This window comes from Echinops telfairi, unplaced genomic scaffold (assembly GCF_000313985.2).
Source record: "Echinops telfairi isolate 266 unplaced genomic scaffold, ASM31398v2 ScPeMD7_7405;HRSCAF=8443, whole genome shotgun sequence".
NCBI lineage: Eukaryota > Metazoa > Chordata > Mammalia > Afrosoricida > Tenrecidae > Echinops > Echinops telfairi.
Window position 1 is genome coordinate 2,241,447 of NW_022111305.1, and position 5,903 is coordinate 2,247,349.

The 5,903-nt window shown below is 46.6% G+C and overlaps 1 protein-coding gene and 1 pseudogene across 1 annotated transcript in view; one reads left to right on the forward strand and one right to left on the reverse strand.

The window, feature by feature from the left end:
* The window catches only part of LOC115871786, a 7,296-nt pseudogene extending 4,765 nt beyond the window's left edge, over positions 1-2,531 (forward strand).
* Positions 1-5,903, reverse strand: part of GPC6 (glypican 6) — a 1,378,959-nt gene that overhangs the window by 712,400 nt on the left and 660,656 nt on the right. The gene's annotated exons all lie outside the window — the stretch shown is intronic.

A 5,903-nucleotide genomic window follows, 5' to 3' on the forward strand; every position in this document is an offset into this window, starting at 1 on the left:
AAAAAAAAAAACAAATTAAAAAAAAAATCATATACTCCTGTTCATGAGTCACTTGACAGATCATGTACCAATGTAGTGTTTGTGGCTTCTCCAACTAGGTTCTGGTTCACTGTGCCAAAGATCTCAAGATGAGATTTGAGACTAATGGTAAACATGAGTATTATCACTTCATAAATAATCTTGATTCTTAAATAATTGCATTTGTTAACAATATATTTAAAATTTTAAGACTTTTTTTAAAATACAGGTTTTTATTTCTTAAACTATGTGTTATAAAACCAACACGCTAAATTTAAAAATGCAATATGAATTTAAAATTTTAAAAGTCCTTGTTCTTTCCAGGTGCACAACATCCTTTTAAAAAAATCATTTTATTGGGGGCCATTATAACTCTTATAACATTCCATACATCAATTGTCTCAAGCATATTTGTACATCTGTTGCCATCATCATTTTCTAAACATGGACTTTTGATTTGAGCCCTTGGTATCAGCTCCTCTTTTTCGACACCGTAGTGGGACCACAGAGGGCTGCACATTGTCTTATGGGCTAAGAACAAAGTCAAGGTAACTGCAGTAATAAACTCTCTAGAGGAAACCTAGGGATTCACCACTTTTGAGTCTCAGAAGGTAGAAGAAGCCGGCCCTTCCACTGTGCAACGGTTTGCCAGCCCTGCATCCTCCACTGTGGCCACCACCCATGAGCCTGTGGGGGCTGATGCCAGGGACACGCATGCCATCAAAGCAGCTGGATGAGCCAGAGTATGAGGACCGCCTGGGCTGTGGCATTGGGGAGCTCATGTGGGGAAACTGAGGGAATTTTCCCGGTGGCCAGGCTGCGTTGTGTCTTGGTAGATGACAGGCCAGCGCCCGGCAGCAGGAGGCACTCGCTGGGTTCTGTGCTTCGGAGATGGCCAGTTCTCAGTGGCAGGTTGAAAAGGTGATGCCACCGAGCTCCTTTGGCAGCCCAACCCACCGGCCACCTACAACCAGCAGCCTGGGTACACCAAGACCCTCCTCGCAGTCCTGCAGGTGGCCAGCAGCCGCTCAGGGAAGCTGGTCTCCGTGTGCCATGCCAACCAAGAAAGGAAACTGCCAAGGCTGCGAAGCTGCAGAACAAACAAGTGAGTGAATGGGCACTTGGGGGGCTTCCAGCCCTGCGGCCCAAAGGGTATGCAGCTGCCAGAGAGAAGAAGAATCCCTACAAAGACATTTACACAAACCACTGCCAAGGCACGCCACCACCACCACCAGCCAAAACAGCACGGAGAAGCCCCAAGCCAAGGAGATCATTGGAGCATGCGCAGGAGCGCTGCTAGTGTATCAGGTGCGGCTGAAGCGCTGAACGCAGACAATGTCTGCTTCTCCTGAGGGAGCTGCAGGGTGACCTTGGACACCTTCTCTTCATCCGAGGACAGGGCCAGAATGGCAAGAACTGCTTCCTGGAGGGTGTGCACCAGTATGTCCAGGACAAAAACCAGCCATCCTGCTCCACCTGCTGCGGGGAGCACACGGGCTGCAGGTGCTTTTGTGTGCGGTGTGTGGGTCCTGTGGTGGCGCTGGGGGCCGCCTAGGCAGCCTTGAAGGACCCCTGCATCTGCTGCATGTGCGGGCACAAGGACACATAGGGGCTACTGTGGGGACAGGACGACTGGGCCTCCAGGCTCCAGATGTTTTCCGCCAATGACCATGACCAGAATACGACCCTCCTCCGAAGGTTTACCACCTGTCCCAGCGGACAAGAGGAAGCCCATCCGAGTGCTGCCCCTCTTTGACGGAATTGCTCTAGGACTGCTGGTGCTGAAGGGCTTGGGCAACCAGGTGGACCGCTGCATTGCCTCGATGATATTTGAGGACTGCATCGCCATGGGCGTCATAAACACCTGAGACATCTATAGTGTCACCCAGAAGCAAGACCAGGAGGGGGGCCCATTTGATCTGGTGATTGGGGGAAGTTCCTGCAATGACCTCTCCATCGTCAGCCCTGACTTCAAGGGCCTCTAGAAGGGCACTGGCCAGCTCTTCTTTGAGTTCCACTGCCTTCTCTGTGACATGCTGCCCAAGTAGGGGGGTGACCCTGGCCTTTTGAGAATGTGGTGGCCATCGGGGTTAGTGATAAGAGGGCCAGTTTGCGATTTCTCAAGTCCACCCTTGTGATGATGGATGCCAAAGAAGTGTCAGCCGCACACAGGGGTTTCTGGGTAACCTTCCTGGTATGAACACGCTGCAGCGTCTGCCAGGAACGATAAGCTGGGGCTGCAGGTGTGTCTGGAGCATGGCAGAAGAGTCGAATTCAGAAACCATTCACAGACCATTACGACTAAGCCAAACTCCATAAAGCAGGGCAAGGGCCAGCATTCCCCGTCTTCGAGAATGAGAGAATGCACTGAGAGGGAAAGGGTGTTTGGCTTGTCTTTCCATTATACCAACATGAGCCACTTGGTGAGCCAGCGGCTGCTGGGCTGGTCTTAGAGCCTGCCAGTTCCCTGCCACATCTTCACATTGTTGAAGGAGTGTTTTGTTTGTGTGTAAGGGGCATGAGGGCAAATGGTGGTAGTGACAAAAAGTAAACAAACAACCAACAACAAAACACCAAGAACCTGAGGATGGAGAGAGGTACCAGCACCGAAAAGAGAAAAAGGAATTTTAATCAAAACAAAAACAAATCACAGATGGCGGGAATTACTGGATTCTCAAACATCTTGACAAATTCTAGCAAAGATATTCCTTCAAAGTTGGATTTGTTTCAAGACTGTAAATATGGCTTACTTTCTCTCTAAATACAACCATACCTACAGCAAAAGCTGTGGAAAATTTCAAAACCACAGACTCATTCTTCCTCTACTTACTAACTACGCTGAAGAACAATCTCCTAATCAGTTCATCGGCTTGCTGATTGTCCTTCCACACAGGCCATTCCATGTGAACTGTCATCTAGCAGTGTAGGAAAATCAAGCTGAGCTTTAACCTGGGGATTTTCTAGACCAGGGGTTCTCAACCTTCCTCATGGCACGGCCTTTTCATACAGTTCCTTATGCTGTGATCATCCTCAAACCATAAAATTATATTCGTTGCTACTTCATAACTGTCATTTTGGGCGAACCCTGTGAAAGGGTCATTCCACCCCAAAGGGGTCATGACCCACAAGTTGAGAACCACAGCAGTAGCGTCTCCAGTCAGTCACGTTGTCAATGAGGGAACTTCCTTGGGTTTGGTCTGAGTAGTGCATTTAACCTGCCACTTGGTTACCCTCTTGTTTGCAAACTGATTGGGGCTGGCCTTGCTCCTGCTCCCGACACTTTGCAAGAATGAACCTTCACCTCCCAATCAATCCATTTCCAAAGATTTACTTCATTTCCCTTCCTTATAATTACCTTAGTGAGTGTTCTTCCCCCGTGTTCTGAATCTGTGCCTGCCCATCAAAATGAAGTCCAAATGGACTGAAATGAATCCGAGGTGATTGATAGTATATTTGATTTTTCATTAAATACTACAGAATTGTTGACTTCAAGGTCGAGCACATACATTTTTGCCACCCATCGAAAGAGGAGGCCTTTCTTCTGACCATGAGGAGGGAGTCATGTTCAGGTATGAGAAGTTGTACCCCAGTAATTAAATTGGAAATGAACACTTTTCTTATGAAGCCAATTTAAGTAGAAAAATATACATGTGTATGCAGGTAAGATGAATGAAAACTTAAAAAAAACCCACAGCTTTTGTTATTCATCCTGCTGTGGCTTTTTTTCAGCATCAGCGAATTATTTCCCCAAAGAGCAAAACATTTCACAACAGCTAGCACTGCACACTTGGTTTTGGTCTTCAGGTTTTAATTAAAAGGCCTTGGTTTCAAGAGGTTAAGTCAGATCCATCACATTTCTTTAATGCCCTTCTTTGTAGTTTAATCACACAGGCCATCCTCTGAAAGGTAGCACAATAACAATTTGTCAACTAGTTTTTGCTCTCCCACAAGGAAATGTCATCGCTTATTATTTGAATGTCAAAGCCAGCCATAGAGTCCATGGAGCTCCCAAAACAAACAGACAATAGTTTCATTCAAACAAAAACAACACTGATGCCAGGACTGCACCCCTTTCAAGTTCGTTTGCTGTTGTCACAGTTCCGAATGTCGATTATGTCTGTGTGGAGACTCAAGACAATCAGCAGCACAAAGGTGGGGTGCTTTGCGAATTTAGAGAAGTGATAAAAACATCTTCAGGAAAAACAAAGTATAGCCCAACCTACTCCAAGGTTGCATGCAGTAGGCTATCAAAGACTAGGGTGTTCTTTCCAGAGTCTAAGTCTGTTTTGGGAAGAATACACTTTTCTTCTCGTGAGCTAAAGGAAACATGGCCTGTGTGTGTCAGCTGAGCCTGAACAGGCTCGGAGTTTGGTTCGGTCTGATGAAAAAGTGGTGGGCTAAAAAAACGAGGAGCTGATACCAAGGGCTCAAGTAGAAAGCAACTGTTTTGAGAATGATGATGGCAACAAATGTGCTTGACACAATGGATGTAAGTATGGATTGTGATGAGTTGTATGAGCCCCAATTAAATGGTTTGAAAAAAAAAGAGAGAAAGTGGTGGACTACCAATCTGAAATGATTAGCTGGGGGAGGAAGTCATGGAGAGCCATCTTCAAAAGCAAAGCCCTGTGCACAGGTCTGCTGGAAAAGACAGCAATATGGAGGATAGCTGGGATGCCTTAACCAAGACAGGCCTCGTGGAAGTAACATGAGTTCAAGTCCGAGAAATAGACATAAATGAAAGTCCAGCAAGCCTCCATCTTTCTTAAAGGGACTTAACGAAGATCAAGAGTTTCTCTGCGGTCTAGCTGCAGTGCGGGTCTCGGAGATAGGCAGCCACTGCCCTTTGGTCAGGTTTACATTCACTATGCGTTGCTGGGATGCCTAAAACTCCTCCACTTGTCTTTCCAAAACCAGCAGAGTCCCTTATGATGAACAGTCTGTGGTGGTGCGTCCAGCCTGTCACAGGGTAGGAAGAAAGGCTTTGCAATCTACTTCTGAAGATGAGCTAACGGACGCCTCATGAATAAAGACAGACTACTGTCAGATGTCATGCAGGAAGATGAGCCTCTTATATTGGAAACCCACAGTGGCTGAATCTATAAATTCACGTATACCAAGGATCGGGAAGATGACGTATGATCAGGTAACATTTGTTCACAGTACCATAAAAGTTATGGAAGGAAGTGTTCTCAGTGTGGTCTCACAATAATGATGATCACGGGAACGCAGTCCGATTGACACCGACAGAGTGTACAGCACTGTGGAGACCAGGGTACACACAGCTTTCTCACAGGCAGTGTGGACAACAGAAGCAGCTATAAGCTCCTCTTCAGGGCTTATATGTAGCCAAAGAGGTAGCAAAGCAACAGTGATGTGGTAGTGGGCACATGATCTGGGTTCAGCTTGAACAGGTGAGGTCAGAGTTCAGCCAATGTAAGTCACCCCATTTACTAGAAGCAGGGCCCTGGCTTGTAGATAAGATCTTAGGGGTGAGCTTACTGACCAATCCAAGTTTACCTAAGTCAAAAAGCTAAACAACTCCCACCCCAACACACACACACACACACACACACACACACACACACACACACACGCTATTGAGTGGATTCAGACTGATAATAACCGTAAACAGAGTTTCAGAGGTTGTGTAATCTTGTGAAAAGTCAATAGCTTCGATGGTGCCCGGCTATCAAAAAGTATAGCATCTGGGGTCTTAAAGGCTTGAAGGTAATCCAGCAGCCATCAAGCTCAGAAGCAACAAAGCCCACATGGAAGAAGCACACCAGTCTATGCGACCACGAGGTGTCGAAGGGATCAGGTATAAGGCATCATCAGAACAAAAAATCTTACCATAGTGAATGATGGGGGGAGTGCGGAGTGGA